The following is a 22,615-nucleotide window of genomic DNA, read 5'->3' on the forward strand; positions in this document are numbered from 1 at the left end:
TACCCGACGCAAATCTAAAGTCCAATTTTCCATAAGATTGTATTACCCCCGAGCACATCTGCCCGATGATACGCAACGCTACCTTACTCTACGCTCTGCGATCCCCACTGCCCAGATGTTCGTCGGGTAGCATGTACAGTCGAAGAAAAAAACTGGACACTCATATTTTTATTCAAACTACATGCATTAATTACAACATACTTATTTTAATATAAACCAAATTAACCGGGATCAAAAATTCTTTAGGTCTTATTTAAAAAAAAAAAAAAAAAAATTAACGGTTTGGTAGAAAATTGATATACCGGAATACCATTTTTGATGTAATGAATTTAACTAACAATTTAATACACGGTTTTGCTCATAAAATTTAACAAACAATTTATTTCATGGTTTACTTATAAAATTACACCATTTTCGTCGAGTAGCGTTAGACAGGACGCTCATATTTTTGTAGTTTATTTTAAACTAAAAATATGTAATTTTGCCGTTCCATCATTTACAACATTCCTATTTTAATGTAACCCAAATTAAACAACATCAAAAATTCATAAGTTTTTATAAAAATTATTTAATTATGATAGTTAGGAAGCAAATGCATCAAACCACTGGAATAACTTTATTTAAAACAATTACGTTTAACAAACAATTAATTACATGGTTTTGCTAAACGTAATGCATTAAAAACAAAAGTGGCGTTGCGATTGTGATATTGATTTGTGATACACGCTGTGTGGCTTACGTGGCGTGCGCTTGACGTCGCGTAGATGTGCACATCCTACCAAAACGTGACAAGCCGTCGGGTAGCATCGGATAGCGTCGTATAGCATTGCATCGGGTAAGTGAGTTCCCTGCTTTCAACAGTTACCGTGCCAGTCTGATTTATGAATAATTGAACAAACAATTCATTGAAATTTTCGGAAATAAAATGCATTTTTTAAAAATAAAATTATGAAACTCTTTGTTTACTCGTAGAAGAATTTTGCAATTGTTGTCAGAAGCGATACAATGTCTATTGGTACCGATATTGCTCATTCTAATCTGGTTTTGGTTTATTACATGTTCTGTAATTAAATTGATGTCTCAACTTCATGTCTAGTTATAATTTATAATTGAAGTGATCAATTTTTAACTATATAAATACGATTTTTTACTAAGAAAAACGACCTAACGTCCATCGAAGCATGTAAACAGCATCATAATATATAAACAAAATTGATTTTCAAATATTCAAAACTTGGTTTCAATTTAAACTCCGTAAATTAAATATACAATGAATCAGAGTTTCGATAGTGAATGTTTTAACACTGTCTTTGATCTAAAAGTCGATAGTTTCCTGTTGTAAAGCTAATCTCTGTAATAAACTTGTACTTAAAGAGAATAAACGTAGTATCGACACATAGTAATTAATATTCAGATAGTACGTTTATTTAAAATGTATAAACAAATTCCGATTGTTACTTCACCCGCACGATGTGCTTTCTTCCTTCTATTTCTGTCCTCTTCGTACACAAGAAACAAACAAATAAAATATATGTTCATGATCAGAAAGTTAGCTGCTGAAAAGGCAAAAATACTGTTAATAATACTAAAGTAAAGTTTTATTAACAAAAATTGCAATAATCTGTTTGCCATCAATTCGAAATTGATTCTCTCATCAAACAAGGTAATTTCGAGATGGTACAATACTAATAAAGTAGGATAGACATAATTTTATTACTTATTCGTTTCAGGACATCGCTATCTGTCAAACTTGTTGCTGCTCAATGGGCTAAATATAACACTGATCAAACACCGAGGATCCCGAACAACCAAGCAGCATGATCATCGCCTTCAAAAATAAATATTACTCATTTAACCTAATGATTTTAATTGAGTATTCACCGTTTATTTTTACTTGTCTATCGTTGTTGGATTACGGCTCAGTACGAACCATCAATAACACTCAGTAATAGAGAAAAGCATGACGCCATACGGCGTACAAACGAACATAAAGTGAAAATACTTAAAATTTAGTAATACAAAAACACAATACAATCAACACCAAAAAATCAAAAACCATAGACACTGACATGCACCACAAATCACGCCATTGAGTAAGAGACTTGAATTCTTAAAAATCATCTAGATCACAAATTACTAAACGGGGCTGATAGTCTACTAAAACAAGGATAGAAAGACCAAAATGATCGGTGAAGGTTCGTTAACCGCAGACCGTACGACCACCATAAGAAATTATGGTAATAATAATCCATTATATTTCATGGTCCGATTGATCAAACAACTTCTTTCGATTAATTAATCTTTATGTAAGGTATTGTTTGAAATGAAAAAGTTAGTGCCAAGAGCGGGATTCGAACCTACCTATAGTGATTTCGATCCAGTCGGACATCAACTCCCCATCAAAACCTTCCGAATTTTCCAAATGACATGTAATCAGGATTTGATTCTCGGAGACAAATAAAACAGCCACAGGGAGCTGTTAGTGAAGTTATACTATGTTTTACTTATTAAATCTGAGTGGCTCGAAGTCACGATAGCTCAAGTGGTTGGAGCAGCGGTGTATTGAGCCGAAGGTCGTGGGTTCGAATCCCGATCGTGACGCTGACTTTTTCATTTCAACCAAAATCATATATAAAAAGATTAATTAATTGAAGAAATTATTTGGTTAATCAGACCACTAGATATAATGGATTAAATAAGTAAAACGAAGTATAACTTCACTAACAGCTCCCTGTGGCGACTTCATATGTCCATCCATGATTACACGACATTTGAAAAATGGCAAAAAGGAGGGAAAATTCGAAAGGTTGTAGGTTGAGATGGGGAGTTGGTATCTGAGTGGAACGAAGTCAGAGCAGCAGCGTATGGAGCCGAAGGCCGTGGGTTCGAATCCCGCTCGTGATACTAACTTTTTGATTTCAACCAGTACCTTACATAAAGATATTAATTAAATGAAAGAGGTAATCATAATTTTAACTTCACCTTAATTTAAACTTTTATTAAAAACAGTTTTGAATTATTAAATATACTTTCAATGAAATAAGAACTATTTTATTTTTGTGTATTACTTAGCAAAAATTATGTTGATTTTGTGTGATAGAAAGGTAGAACGATGTGTGATTTCCTTATTCAAATATGTGGTTTTATTTGTTGGTGTTTTTTTGTATTATTATTTAGCGTTAGTTATAACTTATTACTCACTTTATTTTTTGTGTTGTTTTCTTTTTTTACCTTAACCATTGGTTCGTTGTGGACTTGCTCGTCTTCGCAATTATCTTCTAAAAGGTTATAATTTTTATTATTATTAGAAGGGTATAATTAAATATAAAAAGATATTAGCTGGAAACGTTTCTGTTTTTGCTCCGGTAAAAGAAAACGAGCATATGGTCTCGCCTTTGCGTGATAGGAAGACAAGTTTAATTCAACAAAGGAAATCGTTGTTCCGCCGAGGCTGGGTCTATCGACCCGTTTCGGAAATCGTAGCACAAAAGAAGAGGTACAGAAATTTCCATGAGAAAGAATTTTTTAATCGTAATAACGCCCTCTCATAAATATTCTTCCAGTCACCAAGAACAGCCGAACACGCGAACAATATTGGAACAAGGGTGAGAGATGCAAATTTCGCCCTGCCCGTATGGAGGGGAGTATGAGGAAAAAATATAGTTGGTAACAGGTGTCCGAGATGTTGCGTGACTGCAACTGGCGTGCACTACCCACTCGGACTAAGAATATCGAGTCGGTGGATCCTCCTATTCCTTTTATCAATCAATGTGTTCGAGCATCCTCCGCAAAAAAACACAAAAAGGAAGACAACGGAAAAGGAAGAGACCGGATAGGCCTTTACCGTGTACCACTTTGAGATAGCCGAGATTACCAGTTAGCGGCCCTTTTGGCCTATCGCCGTTTAAGACCTCTAAAGCGATTGTAGGCGGATTGTCCGTTGAAGTTTTATGTGCATTTAAAAGTGGTAATACGGAATTAGTATCTTCTCGGAATAAATTTCCGCCCTTTTTATTACTAGAGTATCCCCTCGGTTCAGATAAAACGGAATGGGAGGCATTTATTACCCGCACAAGTACTAATAGTTGTTGTAAGAAAATAGGTTTTAATTTTTTTTCTAAACATTTTACATAGTGGACGTTCATTCTGCCATTTTTCTAAGTGAATTTCAATAGTTTTACTTATTAATGTTAATGTGTGGTGTTTAGTGATCGTTAGTTAATGATTATTTAGAGATCGTGAGATGCGGTCTGGTGTGACGTAGGCTTCAGAAAAACATTTTCTTTATCGTGCCAACGTTTCCATCTTTATTGAGATCATCTTCAGGGCCTGCGATTTATAAACTTTGTTTAAATTATACAAATACATGTAGGATGTGAAAAAAATGAATTTATACAATGCTAGAAATTTTAGATTCAATCAAAGTACATGTACTCACTCAAAGTGTTTGTTTTCTGCGTAGTTGTGTCACTCTTGTGTGGCGTGTTGAGAGTGCCAGTGAGCTACTGGTGTGGGATCTTCAATATTAAAGAATAATACATAATACATCAAAAATACATACATGCTGTTTTATGTTTATATACGTTAGATTTTGCCCCGGTTTTTTCAAGTTCCTTCCCCACCCCTTCAAAATCCAACGTATATAGACATAAAACAGCAATATCTCAACTGGCACTGTCAACACGACACACAAGAATGACACAACTACTCAGAAAACGAACACTTTGAGTGTGTACAAATACTTTGATTGAATCTAAAATTTCTAACATTGTATAAATTCATTTTTTTTCACATCCTACATGTATTTGTAAAATTTAAACAATGTTTACAAATCCTAGAAGATGATCTCAATAAAGATCGAAACTTCCCTCATTTCGTGGTCCGCTTGACCAATTAATATATTTCAATTAATTAAGGTTTTTAGTTGAGATGAAAAAAAGTCAATCGCACGAGCGGAATTCGAACCCACGATCTTCGGCTAGATACGCCGCTGCTCTACCACTTGAGATATCGACACCTCGATCCACTCGGACTCTAACTGCCCATCTCAACCCCACCTTTTGAATTTGAATTGAAATTTCAAATATGTCCCTATTACATCCTGAAATATCATTTTAAAAGATTTTTTACGGTGAAAAGTATGGTGCAAACGGATGTTACACTGGTCAAAAAATGACAAAGTTATGGCAAAAATGTTATGGAGAGGATCGACCAGTTTTTTTCAATGTTGAAGAGGATCAGGTTTACGGTCTTGAATGAAGTTACAAACATATGCAAACAATTCGCCAAACTATCGCGACATATAGTCGCATCATTAGGAAAATGTGAAATTTTCTCACAAAAAACACAGTTCATAAAAAAATAAAAGTAAATTGTAATTCCAAAGTGTAATGTATCGATGTTTTTTGAGATGGGAAGTTAGTGCCCGAGTGGATCGAAGACACGATAGCTCAGGGGGTAGAAAAGCGGCGTATCTAGCCGAAGGTCGTGGGTTCGAATCCCGCTCGTGCCATTGACTTTTTTATCTCAACTAAAAACATTAATTAATTGAAAGGTATTAATTGGTCAAGCGGACCACGAAAACTAATGAATTATGGCAAAAAGTTTTGAAAAAGTGCGTTTCGTTTGTTTCGTTGTTAATTCCAAAAATTTGCTTCTTCAATAAAGTAAACATTAATTGCTTTTATTGATTATATTCTGTCATTGTTTGTCAAACTCGCATTGTGAGTGCAAATATTATTTCAGGAAGTAAATAAATTTTACAATAGTACCTATTCGTCACATTCAGTACTCTATTCAAAATGAACCTAAGAACACATTTTTCCGTTCAACAGCGAGTTGGTATGTACGACTGCTTTATTGAGAATAGTGGTATTGCGGTCGTGCAGTGAGTTCCTTCCAAAAATTTTCTGATAGCCCCAGATAAATCACAAAACATTTACTCCTGTTGCTCGTTTTATGAGGAGGTACGGATCAGTTGCTGTTCCATCACCAAGAAAACGGCAGCGTAATTTCGACGAGGAGCTGAATATTTTATCGCACGTTCGCAAAAATCCGAATTTCTCTCTCAGTAATGTTGGAAGGGTTTTAGGTTTTTCAAAAAATAAAATTAGAGATGTACTGCGGACTTACAATTTTAAGCCGTATCGTTCTCACCTTGTCCAGGGACTTCGGGACCCTGATGTTTACAGGCGTCTAACGTTCCTTGCACAAATGTGGATTTGGGAGGGTGAAGAAAACGTTCTTCCATACGTATCACGGATTGTGTATCCAAGTTGCATACTAATTGCGTACTAAACCCAACGGTTTAATTGTTGATATATATATATAATTTTGGAACTTGGGCAGAGGAAAAATCCGAGAATTTTTTTCTCTCTCAGCTGGTTGCCTCTCATAATTTTTTTACCTTTCTCTATGTTTTATTTAGTGGTTTTTGAAAATATATATAACAATTTTTTAACATTTATTGACCATATTAATTATTTCAATTAATTATTCTTTTTATGTAAGGTCTAGGTTGAGATGAAAAAGTTATTATAACGATAAACTTGAAAAGATCATCTGCATGTCATCTCATCTTCGATACACTTAAATCGTCTAGAAGTAAAAAATGTGAGAGACTTGTTCAACGTTTTTTGCAAAGCGAGCTAATACGTTATAATGCAATACAATTTTATTTCGTGTTTACATTACCCAAAATATGTACACATCTCACATCAGCTAAAACATAAAGTTTCAAATTGGCTTTATAATGAAGAACTCTTTTGATATCAAAATTTTATTAAATTTATTTATAAAAACATTAAAATTTGTAACTAGTAGTAATTTCGTAACTTTGTGAGATGAATAATAATAAGTGGGAAGTTTATGGGCCAACAAACAGCTGAGGTCATCGCCGGCCCTCTACGTNGGCCGGGAACCCATGCCAACACGACCTTCTTCCCAACTGCATCGATCCCTTTTAACTTTATTTGTGAGATGAAATTTTTCTATTATGTTCCGAGGAACAGTTTATTTATCACAGTTTCTTGTCTTATATAATGATTACTTTTTTGTTTTAGCAAAATTATCGCAATTAAAATTAACGTACTTGATCCAGTTTAATATATAAATCGACAGAACTATCGAAATACCAATTTCCCTGAATTTTTTCTTTGTCATTCTGACTGTTGATATGATAGCCCAGTGATTATTTTTATTGCCTTTCTTTGGAAGCTAAATATCCTGGTTATGTGTCATGAACTACCCAAAAATACGATTTAAAAAAATTATTGCTTAAACTACTTATTAAAAAGTTATAATTTTAAATAATAATTTTATTTTTTATTTGCCTTAAAATTATGATCAGGATATCACAGCAGATTTTCAATGTCAAACGTTGATCAATAAAGATGGGTTACCATATTTAGACCTTTGAGACCACAGACCTTAATTTTTGTTTTCGTTTAAGCATAGACAATTTCTTAAAAGCCAGATTTTAACTGAGCTTTTAAGATTGTTTTATTTTATGCAAGATTTAATAAATCTTTACCTTTTCAATGTGTTTAATCGGGACATATCCTTGAGGTACGCCAATATATACATTGCGATATTGCGACAATTGATCAGTGCATTTTACTCCTTGCCTACTGTTACTACTTAAATATGACACAATTAATTTTGTAATCCTTTTTAAAAAGATAGTTCCTACTCACAGTAAATTGTTTTGCAACGATCCGGATTTCGAGCCTTTTAGCTCATCATCAGGTTGAAGGACTTTATGGCCTTTTCCCTTTTCGAACCGTTCTCCGTGGACCAGGGACCGACTTCTTTCTTAACCTGCCACAGTTTGGCAGGGTTAATTCTATTTCTTCGAGCCCAGCGGGTTTCCCATTCTTTTTTTACTGAGTTTGAAATTAGTAGTTTTAGGTCCGCTGAACGTCGCGTTGGCGGAGGTATCAGCGGGTTCACTTTGGCAATTCATGTCGAGAGACATGGTTGTAGAAGTCATTCAACCTGATGATGAGCTGAAAGGCTCGAAATCCGGATCGTTGCAAAACAACTTACTGTGAGTAGGAACTATCTTTTAAAAAGGATTGAACACCACACTCACTCCATCATTTATCATTTCTATTAATTTTGTATGTTCATCAAAATTGTACAGCAATTTTTTTTTTTTTTTTTTTTTTTTTTTTTTTGACTGGGGCTTCCAACATCTAGGTCATTTCAGCCCCTATTTACAAACACTACATTCATACAGATAAATACATTCATACACATAAATACATCCATACAGTACACTCATTCCGTTTGGTCGGTGGAGTACTTGATGTTCCTCCACCGACCTATACTCAAAATAACCTAAATTGGGGTCGATGGAGTACTTTTATAAATATTCCGCCATCGACCCCAAACACACCCTCATACAACTCAACGTTCGAGGGGCGATGATGACGTTCTATTTCACCCTCATCCCTCGCCATTCACCCTAATAAATACATGTACTCAGATAAAACATATAGACACACAAAACATAAGACATTTTTTATTGTATATAATATGTCTTATGTGTTGTGTCTATATGTTTTACCTGAGTGCATTATTTATTAGCGTGAATAGCGAGGGGTGAGGGTGAAATATAACGTCATCATTAGTTAGTATTAATAATTTAGTTCTTGTTAATAGCACCTGTTTAAAACTCAACTGATCTGGAACGAGTGATGTATTTTTAATTTGAGTTTTTTATGTGTTTGCTACCCTTTTTATGGCAATGGGATATTTCTGTCTTAAACGTGAAAGAATGTGTGTATTTAACATGCGATTAAAAATTTTATTCGCTTTGTTTATTTTTTATTAAATTATTTATTTATTAAAATGCATTTCTTTATTGAATGTGGTGAAAAAATATGACTGTAAATATCAAACGAAATAAAAAACGGGAGAAAATTAAATTTCACATTCATAAAACAAAACGTTTATTACAAAGAGGTATTAAATAATTCTATATAATTTATGAAGTGAGTTTTTCAACACCAAAAGAAGAAAAAGTGTAAAGCTCATTAAGAAATGTTTAAGCAATTGGTTATCAGCAAATAGATAAAACACACTTTCGTGTTTATCGTTAATACAGTTAAACTCAAAAAGAGGATGCTATGAAAAGTAAGCCCACAATTAAGTGCCGTTGTGCATTTGCATCTTGGTGTAACGGCAATTTTTAATGAAGCAATTAGCTGCTCTTCGTTATGAATTTTTACAAACTGTAACGTGAGAATACCCAATACATTTAGATTTGGATTTTCACTAAAAAGTCGTTACCGATTTAATTCCCTTCTTTAAATCCGTCTAATGAACGGTTTAATCCAGATATTTGTAAAAACCCGGGAGGGGGCGGATTTTGCATAAAACTTTCTCCTTTTTAGGATTTCAACACGTTCGTACCAAGGAGAAAAATTTAAAATATAACCAGGCATATTAAAAAGAGATAATTAATTTAGAAGGGCCGACATGTAAATGGCAATGGGGAAAATATTAATGAGGTCGAAAGAGGTTGAGCTAAGTCCTCGGATTATCGTTGACTAATGGTGCAGAGTGTTAATGATTTGGGAGATTTGCATTCTGCCCCCGGGTTGGTAATCCTAAACAAGCGGCCCATTTTCCTTGTCTTCATCCAAATTACATTCTCTTTTCTCACACGCCTTGTTTTTTTCTTTTTCGTATGCCACGTGGAGCGAATCCTTAAACAGGTCATTTTATTGCAATACAAACACTGTCGCCCGGGTCCATCGTGTAATGCATGATGTTTGGTATTCCTGGTGGATCCCTGCTAAGAGCAGCCGCCTCTTCTTATCTTAATGAACCCTCTCGTGACACACTTATCCATTCCTCTTTCAAGATAAAATACTGGCCTCAATTGGAAAAAAGGGCGCTCTGTGATGTGCATACCCTCAGTTCTTTTATAAAACAAGACCTTGATATGTAATAAACATTTTAAAAAAACACAGCGACTTCTTTCCTGTTTTAGCGAGGGATTACGGTTTAGTCAATAGTCCTAAACTAATCCAAAAACAGTCTAATTAAACTCAATTGGTGGTGTTCACGTGTTTTCCCAATAGAATGGTTACAGTGCTGTTCGCGTAAATAAAACGAAACGACATTAAATACACCACTTAATTGAATTGTAATTTTGTCTAGACCAAGTTACAAACCTCTCTCTATCCAATATTACGCAGATAAACACACCACGATGAAAATGTTAATTATAACTTCATAACTTGCTCAAAGTTGAAATAATAAAGAGCACTCTTTAACAAATGAAAAATAAATTACGGTTGCACTCGGGAGACAGTGGAGATTGGATTTTAACAAAACTGTTTTTGTTAATGTGCTTTATATGCCAAGTAAAAACATTTAAACGTCACGTGGTGCCCACGCTGCGCACTCGCTATTTTACCGTAAAAATATATTTCTCAAGGTCGAATGAAATGAGATTAGAACTATAAAATTTAAGCCAAAAAATTTTAAAATACTTTAACACAAATTTCCGTAGTATTTGGTTTTTAAGTGGTGTATGATGTACCACTTAAATTGTTTTATATATTCATTCGATGCTTCCCCAATATTAATTCGACGATTCTATATCAACAACAGTTGGAAAGTTGAAGTTTTGGTCTTTACTTGAGGATATAACTTTTTTTTAGTATATAACGAAAACCATCATAAGCAGAAATTTTCTTCTTTAAATGTGTATCGAAAATAGGCAGATATTTTCTACATTAAAACATTATTAACAATCATTAAAAATTTGTCTTTTCTTCTTTGTGTAATTGACAACAATCGTTAGTCTAAGCTAAACTTTTCTTCTTTAAATCTATATCAAAAATATAGAAAACTGAACTTTTGAACTTGGAAACACAATGAACAATCATTGGAAAGGTGAACTTGTCTTCTTTGAATATATTTACAAAACCGTAAGGAACTGAACTTTTCGTTTTTAAATCTATATCAAAAACGGTCAGTAAACTGAACTGTTTTACTTTGAAACTCATTAACAATCGTTGGAAGGTTTTTGTGTGTGTGTGTGTAATTGACAACAATCGTTAGTCTAAGCTAAACTTTTCTTTTTTAAATCTATATCATCAACAGCCAGGAGACTGAACTTTTTTTACTTTAAAACTATGTTAACAACCATTGGAAGATTGATATTTTTTCTTTAAGTCTATATCAACAACCATTGAATAGTTGAACTTTTTTTCTTCGAATTTCTATACAATACTGCCGGAAAATAAGGTCTCTCTCTTTCTCTCTCTCTCTCTCTCTCTCTCTCTCTCTCTCTCTCTCTCTCTCCATCATCGTCGTTCCAACGTTATCATTATGTTCCAGATTTTCGAAACAAAAATTGGTAATAATTAATGTTGTTATTAATACTTTTAATTTATAACAAATATTTGTATTATTCACGTTTTACTTAATTTACCTTTCATTTTTTCCGCACAAACGCATATTTACAGCATTCCTTGTTTTAAAAATTACCTTTTTTGCTTTGTCTCTAATTTAATATTTTGTCTAGAGTATTACAGTCCAAGCTATGAACTCCATTAATAGAGAAGCTGTGTTTGAAGAAAACTTCTTTTAGTTCCAGCACTGTTGCTGAAGTATATTGAAGATGAGATGACATGCGGATGATCTTTTCAAGTTTATCGTTATAATAAATTTTTCAACTCAACCAAGACCTTACATAAAAAGAATAATTAATTGAAATAATTAATATGGTCAATTAGACCACTAAACATAAATGGATTGTAATAAATGTTAAAAAATTGGAATACATTTTCAAAAACCACCAAATTAAATGCAGAGAAAGGTAAAGAAATGATGGGAGGGCAATCACCTGTGAGAGAACGAAATTCGGAATTTTCCTCTACCCATGTTTGAAAATTATATATATAATCTCTATGCAATACTGCCGGAAAATAACTTCGACTCGATTCCTAGATTCCTATTATATATATACAGTGTTGGGACTAAAAGACATTTTCTTCAAACACAGTTTCTCTATTGTCTCTAATTAACAAAATATTATTTTAATATCTACGATAGGTAGGTACTTAGATAGAAAGTACTTTTAGTAAAGTAAGCATTTTTCTCTCTCCCTTATTAAAAAATAAAATTAAAAAAAGCCTTGTAGAGGTATATGTGCCCTGATAAGCGAATGTGAAACCCCTACATTTTTTAAATTGAAATATCTCCGGATATACACAACCTGTCTAATTTTAATAGTTCAATTTCTTAAAATGTATCTATAGATAGATAGATTAATACTGTATTTCAGCAATAGCTATTACAGGGGGAAGCCAAATGGAAAAATAAAGATATATACCTCATTAAGGATATCTTCCACTTTAAATTGACATGACACTATTTACAATGTGTATTTATTGGCGAGAATGTGTGAGTGTATGGGGGTGGGTACTCGGAATATCGAGTACACCACAGACCCAACAAACTAAGATAGATATCTCTTTGTATGTTTTGGGTAGAATGAATGTATTTATTGGCGCGAAAGTGAATGTGTATGGGTGGGTTTTGCAGGAATATCGAGAACTCCACAGATCCTCCAATTTAGGTTAGTATTAAGCTATAATATCTTTTAGAGTGAATGGACGGAGGCACTGTTCTTATATTAAATGCGTCAGTGGCTCCACATTTTTTTATTTATAATACAGAATGATTGGTTATTGTTTGATTGAATGTATTTATTAGTGCGATAGTAGTGTATGCATGGGTGGGTCTATGGTGGACCTCGATCCACATTCATCTCAACAAAAAACCTTAATTAATTGTAAAGTATTAATTGGTCAAGCGGACACGAAATTAGTGAATTTAATGAATTAAAATGAAGTACACTTCACTAAAGCTCTCCGTCGCCATTTCAATTGTCGTCGAGAATCCAAACCGATTACACGACATTTGAAAAATGGCGAAAGGAGGGAAAACTCATAAGGTGGGGTTGAGATGGGGAGTTGATGTCCGAGTGGATCCAGGTCGCGATAGCTCAGGTGGTAGAGCAGCGGCGTATCTAGCCGAAGGTCGTGGGTTCGAATCCCTCTCGTGCCATTAACTTTTTTTCATCTCAACAAAAAACCTTAATAAATTGTAAAGTATTAAAAATATATGTTCCAAGTTCTCCCCTTCAAACAATTTACACACAGTGCACATTGATTGTGTGTTAATTACGTGTATGAGCCCATTTACAAACAATTTGGTTTTCTTAGCATTAGACGACCTTAGTCTTTGCTTATTTATAGACAAATTTAGTCGTAAATAATTTTCACATACAATTTCATTTACAAGGAGTGATTTTTAAATAATATGAAAATAAAAAGGGTAAATTTGAGTTCAGCACCTTTTCTATGTCTATTGAGTAGAGATTATTTTTCTACTTCGACAAAATACTTTCTTTTCGACTTCCGTTACGAGGGTTGAATACCTGGCAGGTATAATTAAAATATACATAGATTGCCAATTATCTATTACTGTGACAATAAAAAATGTTTAGGCCGCTTTGTTGGACCCTTGCGAAACACGAGGTTACCATTTTTTATAATTCTTCCTTTCCGTGTTGTACTGATATAAGAGAATCCTGTATAATTGTAACGGCAAATATTTTGAGCTGAGGACGCTAATGCTTTAAACATCAGCAAAAAATAGGGTAAACTGTAGTTGGCGAAATGCAGATATAGGGCAGTTAGACTGACGGTGACTAACCAGACCAGGATGATTGGAAGTCGCAAAGCTCCAACTTTATCACCAACAAACTCAAGAAAAAATAATAAAAATGAAAAGAAATAATGAAAATTTTTTTTTTTTTAATTTAAACACTTTTCGTAATAGTTTGCAACTGCTGAGCAAATGAAATTTATTAGTCAGTTATTTTTGAAGTGTAGAATTAAGAGTTGACTTCGTATTAAATTTAGAAAAAGCTTTTGACGTTTCGTAATAATTTAAGCTAACCAAAATCAAAACAATTATTCTGTGTTATTTTAAACATTCAAATCCGCTAATTTGTATATGTGTAATAGTAACTGTATCCGCTGTATAAACAAAAAAATTATGATAGTTAAACTCATGAAATTATACACTCGTGGATTACAACCAGATTTAGCTTCATGCGGGATTATAATGACAACGGACTGTGTTTCAGCCACGTTAAAACGGCAAATCCCATTAAAATTACAAAATGTAATAAAGAGGTAACAGTCGGCCGAATTGTTTGTTGTACCAAGTGCCTGGGAAAAGCAGGATTATCGCATGGCGGAGCGGTGGAATAAAACAAAAGGGCAATTCTGTCTGTATACAAGTTTTACTGGATAAAACCAATCACCCCATGTCATTTGATATTAATCTCAGCCGCGCAATGAAAAAGAAAATACAAATTAAAAGTGAATTGGATTAATTTTTGTTCATTTGATGGACCCCCATTTATGTGACAACGATTCTATATATAATTCTGTATGTTCGAATCATTTATTGCATGAACGAAAAATAAAGATTATCTGATAAACTGTTTGTTTTGACAGTCACTTGACTGTCAGCGGCCACGTATTACCTTGCCAGACTACTTTCTTTATGATTTTGGACCGCCGTTGTCAGACTTTTTTGCTCCCAAGTTCGCGAGATTCCGTTCCGGCAGTTGCAATTATCATAGTTGGTAATTTTGTATCGTTAGGGGTACAATTTTCCCTGTGTCCGCGATTAAAACTTGGGTTTCATAGACCATATACTTTTTTGGGGAGATCTAATTTTTTCAACGCCATGATCGTGGGTAAAAACTATTCGATATGGATGCTTTGTTGTTTCTGTCCACATTTTTCCCATGGCTTTTAATTCCGCTAACCTCTTTTGGTTGATATACAGTGGAATTTTCGGGTCGGACGTTGGGAGCGTTTTATCTTTTGTGGCCGCTTTTGCTTTTCTTTCAGCTTCTTCATTTCCTTGGAATCCTCGGTGTGTCTTTATCCAGTGAAATCGGGTTGAACTTTATTCCCTGGTTCACTAATTTGGTGGTCCGCTTGACCAATTAATATATTACAATTAATTAAAGTTTTAAGTTGATATAAAAAGTCAATGGCACGAGCGGGATTCGAACCCACGATCTTCGGCTTGATACGCCGCTGCTCTACTACTTGAGCTATCGTGACTTCGAAATTCAAAAATGGGAAGTTAGTGTCCGAGTGGATCGAAGTCACGATAGCTCAAGTAGTAGAGCAGCGGCGTATCAAGCCGAAGATCGTGGGTTCGAATCCCGCTCGAGCCATTGACTTTTTTATCTCAACTTAAAACCTTAAGTAATTGTAATTTATTCCCTGGCTTTATTCTTGTTTTAGGGGGGACCGCGGTAGCCGAATGAACAGCGTGATAGACTCGCGGCTCGTTGACTCCGCGGTCGTAGGTTCGATCCCCACCGTCACCCCTGGTCCTTATTCAACGTAACCCTCCCCTCAAAAAAAAAAAAAAAAAAAAAAAAATCGCATCGCAAATGATCACATTTTTTGGCTAATATGCAAAGTTCATAAGTCCATTTAAAAAAAATTCTTTTTTACTTAATAGCTTTTTTTATAAAATGTATCCAATAATCGAGTGCATTATTAATCTCTAAAATTTCCACTTGATTATTTGCACACCACGCAGAAAGTCTGAATCTCTTACAAACGGGGTGGGGCGAGTCTTCACCGTAGTACACGACAAATGAGCATCCCACATGTCTTTCAATTTTACTGCTGTCCGTGTAAATGTACGAGTGATGGTACTTCTGTTCGTAAATTAGCGAACGCTGCAGGATGCGCGATCGATTTGGTGGTTCTTGCACATCCTTGAGTTATTCTTGCATAATTTCTTTTTTCAACCCACCACACTACGTTGTATTCCATTTTCTTATGTTCGGTGGATTTACAGAAATGATGTAGCAGGCCTCGAATGATATTGCGGGGAAACCTTTGAATACTCGAAGACAGGCTCCGGGTTCTTCTTAATTTTGCCACATTTTTTTTTTTTTTTTTTGGTAAGCAAGGCCTCACTCCATACGATGCAGCATAAAGGGCATAAGCTAAACAGCTCCTTTGTGATTTGTTTCCAAAGTATTGCTTCCGATACCCTAAGTAAATCTTGGACGAAGATATCAAATCGATTAATCCTGATATAGTTTCGCAAATCATGATGATTTCCAGGACAGTTTGTTTTCGAGCAATACTTCCAAGAATTTCCTATGGTATTTTTTGTGTCTTTCGGAGTCTGATAATTTGTTCCAATGAGGATGTTTTCCGATGAAATGTGACTTTTGTTCATGTTTGTCCACATGTGAATTGTTCGGAGATATTGTTTCACGGGATGGTCGCCCATGACCTCTCTACCAACGTTCAAATTATAGTGCCTAATAATAAAGTAAAGGCATTAGAGATCTAAATCTTAACTAAATTCAAATATAAATATGCATCTATTAGAAAAATAGAGTAACCAGAAGCATGATTAATGTGTTTATGCGCGAGGCCAGGAAAAAAATAAAAAATTTAATTTAAAATATAATTTCCATAAAAAAGATACATTTATATAATTTTAAGCCTAGCTTTTCTGTTTGTTCAAGTATTTTTTACACGATTGTAATGCCAAATCATGTTTTCTGCAAACAATACACATATAAATCAAAATATTGACTTCCAAAACACCAACCCTAATCCAATTTGGCACTGGGAAACGGGTGAAAAAGTGAAATGGAATCCGGACCTGGATCGAGCATTATCTCGTAATTTGTATGCATCACGAAATATCATCCCTCGTTAAGGGAACAACAGTCTACGCGCTCAAGGTCCTTGAGGCCAGGGCATAATCAGCTTTGCAAGTCCACTGTTTATATATAAAGGCGGCGGATGAACACGCCGCCGTGAAAAGCGGCTATAAATTAAATTTTAAAGTGTCGGAGTAACAAACCCGTGCGAGGTGCTTAAAGTCGCCATTAACCGTTTCAAAATGTACATGTGCGGTCTTGAATAACGCATATTTCCAATTTCAACACTCGCACCTTTCTCATAATTTCTCGTAAAATAATACTGTCTTATCCTAGTCGCATATTTATTCCCTTCTCAAAATGGGGAAATGGATGCCTAAATAATGTGATTTATTTAGAAATCGTGAGATGCGGTCTGGTGTGATGTAGGTTTCAGAAAAACATTTTCTTTATCGTGCCAACGTTTCGATCTTTATTGAGATCATCTTCAGGGCCTGGGATTTACAAACATTGTTTACATATAACAATTACATTTTGGATGTGGAAAAGTGAATTTATACAATGCAATTTATATATTCAATCAAAGTATTTCTACTCACTCAAAGTGTTTGTCTTCTGTGAAATTGTGCCATTCTTGCGTGTCGTGTCGAGAGTGCCAGTGAGATTTTGCTATTTTGTGTTTATATACGTCGGATTTTGAAGGGGTGGGGAAGGATGTCGGTACAGAAAAGACAATTTTGTATAAGGCGTCGGCTTCTTTGAGGCGAAAAGAGCCGACGAAGGGAAAAATGTGTTGGTAATGGTTCGATCAGATTATCCTTTCAGGACTATACAGAAGGGGATAAATAGGTAAAGGGAAGCTAAATTGTTGGGAAATTAGACTATGTGAAAAATATTTGATGTGTGGAATGTAATGTGATCATATATGTATGTTATCTATATTGTATTTGATTAATGATATTGGCGTAGCTGCGACTGAGTTTACATGTATCTGTTCGGTAATTGATGCTGTGTTTATCTCTGTTTATATAAACCATTTCTAAGAAATTACGTTTGTTTTGTTCTGTTTGTAATTCTTTTGGATTTTTGAAGTCGAAATTGTGTTGGTGTTCAAGATGGTGGGTAGCGAGTGCTGTAGGATTTTGCTTAGGTTTTTTTGCAATCGTAGATATGTTGCTTTACTCTCTTCTCCCAGATATTGGGATGTAAGACCGATGTAAGTTGCCGGATAGTTTAAGCAGTTGATCTTGTAGATTACGTCAGAGTTATTTGTTATTGGTGTGGGATCTTTAATTTTGGAATAAAGTGTTTGAATTGTTTTATAATTTTTGAAAGCTATTTTGAAGTTATCGGACAAGAGAAATGTGTTTAATTTATGTGATAGGCCTTGGATAAATGGTATGGAAATGTATGCTGTTCGTATTCGATAGACTTAATGTAGTATTATTAGTAATAGTGGATGGTGTGAATAATGTTATTATAAATCCAGTTCGTGGTCCGATTGACCAAATCACTTCTTTCAATTAATTATTCTTTATGTAAGGCATTGGTTGAAATGAAAAAGGAGTCCGCTTCTTAGAAGTAAAAAGAGCCGACGATGGGAAAAAACGTTGGTAATGGGTCGGCCAGATTATCCCTTCTGGATTATATAGAAAGAGATAAATAGGAAAAGGAAAGCTGAATTGTTGGGAAATTAGAATGTAAAAATGTTTGATGTGTGGAATGTGATGAATGTTTCATACGTTATATTTTACGTTTTATGTGATGTGATGATATATGTATGTTATCTATATTGAATTTGATTGGCGTAGCTACGACTGAGTTTACATGTGTCATCACATGTAAATTAAAAGCAGCTATTACAAAGCTGTGTTTATCTCTGTTGATGTAAACCATTTCTAAAAAATAATAAATAATTTTTTTAATACAAAACCATCTCCAATTTACGTATGAAGGAAACGAACAACAACAGGTATCATAAATAACGAAACTACCCGCACACTAAGTTAAAAATCATTAGCGAGAAAACTAACATTAAGCCCACAAACCAATTCAAAATACAAACTTGAATTACAACCAAACTGAATTGCAACAATGCATATGCGAAAACCTGGCTAATCATAAATAATAGCTTAACGATAATAATACAGGACACAAAGGAATTAGGGTACAACCTACAATCGGTATAATTCTTAGATCTGGACCAAACAAAAGGAGAAACATGGTTACTCTAGTATCTTACCAAACACAGTAAGTAAACTCGGTCTTAAAACACTAGTGGGTCACAGGTGCATGAGAAAACCTACACAAGATGGGGAGTTTTTTCCTTCCTCCCGAGGATCACAACAGCAGAGGTTATATAAACCCTCAGGCGTTTTTCATGAAAGCCCATGCAGGGCCGCTGGATTCGAACCCGAGTCCTTTATCTTACAGTGATGAGCGCCATGTCAACTGCCTAAACCGTTGCGGCCACTGACGCCACTCGACATGGGCTATTCTACGAGTAACTGCCACTCATAATACTTTCATATGCAAAACAACCTGTAAATGAAAATATTAAATTTGGGCACCAAGATGAGGGGAAATAATTATTATAGCAATAATCCTTATCAATCGTAAAAGAAGGATTCTGTTTAGCTGAGTTAGGCACCTACGCTGGAGTTCTAGGTGGACAAAAAAAACGTTTCTCGCAGTCCATCATTGCTATTATTATCACAATCATCATCATCATGGACACGAACCGAAGCTTTGATTTTAACCCATTACCCAATTGATCTACATTTTTTGTGAATTACGTATATATATATATATATATATATGTATACGAACTAGGGAATGTACAATAACCCAATCGCAGTGCTTGGGGGACACCAAATCTCCGCATCCTAGCACCATCTTCATCATTTCACATAAATTCTTGCAAAAAAAACCCTCAACGCAAGGAAAAAGCTTTAAAAAGACAAAATGGGTGTCCGTTAAGTCATAGTATTATGCTAACATAACAAGAAACCTTAACATTGCATAAACCAAATCTTCGCACATCTTTTACTCCAGTCGAAACAGCAGAAAAACATGTGCAACATAAAAATTAAACACGAGAGCATTTATTTCATATGTCCCGAAATATAAAATGGACTTGACGATATCAAGAATAAAAATTCTGACAGAAGAGAACCAGCCTGGCTTGGCAGCGTAGGTCATCACGCAGAATTGAAGAAAATAATCGAGATGGTCAGCAGGTTTTATTTAAATTTATTTTTAAACAGTCGCTATAGACGAAATATAGATATTATTAGTGATATTGGATATCAGATTTTCGAAGAGAAGGGTGTTTAGCGTCCAAAATCCAATTCTTGTAAAACCTAGAATGTGTTGTTTTTGTTCATCAAAACCGCCAACATTCATTACTTCTGCCAAAAGATTTTCATATATCGAAAGAAGGATAAATAATAAATAACATACATTCAAGTCTACGATATATTTATTGCACACTTAGATCTGGGTTTTGCCTTTCTGTAGTATTGTAAGCGCTTAAAAGTAGAAACTACGATGAAAATTTCGACATTATTTAAATTGTAAGGAATGCTGATATAGTTTTCAATGTTATTTGTTTTATTATTTGTCTTTCTTTTCCTTTTAGAAATCCTCCTAATCTAACAGAAACCCCTGCATAGATGTGAATGATATTTCGTTGAGGCGTCTCATTTAAATACAGTGAAGATAAGCAAAGCTAAAAACAAAAAGAGACCATTGGGAAGAATCGTAAATTTGTAAATATTAGCTCATCTAATGGTAAAAAAATAAGTGAAAAAGTTGGGCACATTTGGAAAAAATATTAATTAAAAAATACATGGATACTTTATTTTGGATAGAACCAAGTAAAATTCAGTGAAAGAGAGTTTTCACGGTACTTTTAATTGATCGAGTTGTTTCAAGTTTATTTTTTGTAAGAGAAGCCCAGGGACATTCATGTGGGAGGCTTATTGAGACATAGCGACAGTATTGGAAGAAGATCCATTAGGGGCAAAATGTCGTTTATCTTCATGGTTTAATCAGTCAACGGCGATATCGTTTTTGAGATTTTTTTTAAACGGCGAACCCCATAAGCGCGTAAAACCCATGACCTTATTGCCCTTTTGATTAAAAACCCATTACCACGTACAAGGCACGGATATCAGTTAATGCGTAAAAAAGTTTATCTCGACTTCCTTGCCGTTTTCTGACCTGGGCCTTAATGCCTTCGTTTGTATTCAGCGGGTCCTCCTGTCGCTTTGCTATTTATTTGAGAGAATTCGGCGCCTCGCGGATTAAATCAGATAGCAGTAATCCCTATATATGTCCTACATGAGCTCTGATATTCGGAACCAGTCCTAAAATGATTCTTCAACCTCCGTTCGGGCAAACTTTTAATCCCAATGCCCTTCTCTTGATTGCATTACTCGACTTTTATCGGACAATGGACTACTCGTCGCCTACGCATAAATCAGTTTTATTTATTGCACCAATTAATTAACGAGGCTCTTTCCTAGGTGGTCTAATCACTCTCTGTTTTATCTCTCACTCCTACGCTCAACCACTTTTAATATATTGTAGGTTAACAAGTTAAACAGATAATCGGCATGAATATTTAATCATTGACAAATTTTTTAATTTGCAACTAGTAACTCACACGTACTTATATTTTTTGTTTAATTTTAATTTATTAGTTAACGTATGTATATGTTTTATGATATTGTTCTGTTTTGTTTTTCGCTCTGCATTTAATTTTCATTGACTAATATAACAGTTTTCTAAATTTATTTACTTCCACCTATATTGCATAGTAATAGTAAATATTAGTCGTTATATCCATTGTATTTAGTGTCTATTGACCAAATTACTTCTTTCAATCGATTAATCTTTCCATGTAAAGTTTTGGTCGAAATGACAAAGTCAGTGTCACGACAGGGATTCGAACCCCAACCGAAGGTCATGGGTTCGAATCCCGCTCGTGACACTGACTTTTTCATTTCGACCAAAACCTTACATGGAAAGATTACTTGGTAGTTAAGTCGAATTGACATTAAGACAAAAAGTTTAAATTCTGAATTATATGTTCAACATTTTAAGGATCTGTTAATTTCTATATCACACTTGTTTTGACAACCTTAATATTTTTTATAGTCTTTGTGCCAATCACATTTTCTTGATAAGCCTAGGTTCAGTGTAATAATATTGTTTTAATGATTATGAATCAATTGTCGAAAACTAGATTTCATAAGTGAGATGCTGCCCACGAAACTAGACCAGAAAAATTTAAATCTAGACAAAATGGAAAGCATAATACTGGAAAAAAATTAAATTGTGTTAATAAAAAATTGATCGATTTTTATCATATGTTGTATTTCTTTCATTTTGGCGTAAGGGTTAGAATAAATGGTATATAAGATGGGCAAGGGGTTGAATTTAATTTGCAAATAGGTGAATTTGTTTTGCAAAAGAATAATATCATTTTTCTAAAAGTTAAATTTGTTTTTAAAATAGTAAATTTAATTTCCCAAAAGGTGATTTTGGTGTGCAAACGATTGAATTAATTTTGTAAAAAGGTAAATTGCGTTTGCAAATAGTGAATTTAATATGCAAACAGGTGATTTGTTTTATTAAAGAGGAACTTAACTTGTGTGAATTTGATTAGAAAATAGTGAATTTAATTTGGAAAATAGTTAATTTGATTTGCAAATCAGTGAATGCACCTCGCAAAGGATTGAATTTTGTTTCTAATTAGTGACCGTAATTTGCATAAACGTAAATTCGGAAAAACTGGAAGAATTTTGTTAGTAAGTAGTCAAAGGTGAACTTCAAAAAGGTGAATTTCAATTG

This window comes from Cimex lectularius, unplaced genomic scaffold (assembly GCF_000648675.2).
Source record: "Cimex lectularius strain Harlan isolate CLEC.00 unplaced genomic scaffold, Clec_2.1 scaffold295, whole genome shotgun sequence".
NCBI classification, from domain to species: Eukaryota; Metazoa; Arthropoda; class Insecta; order Hemiptera; family Cimicidae; genus Cimex; species Cimex lectularius.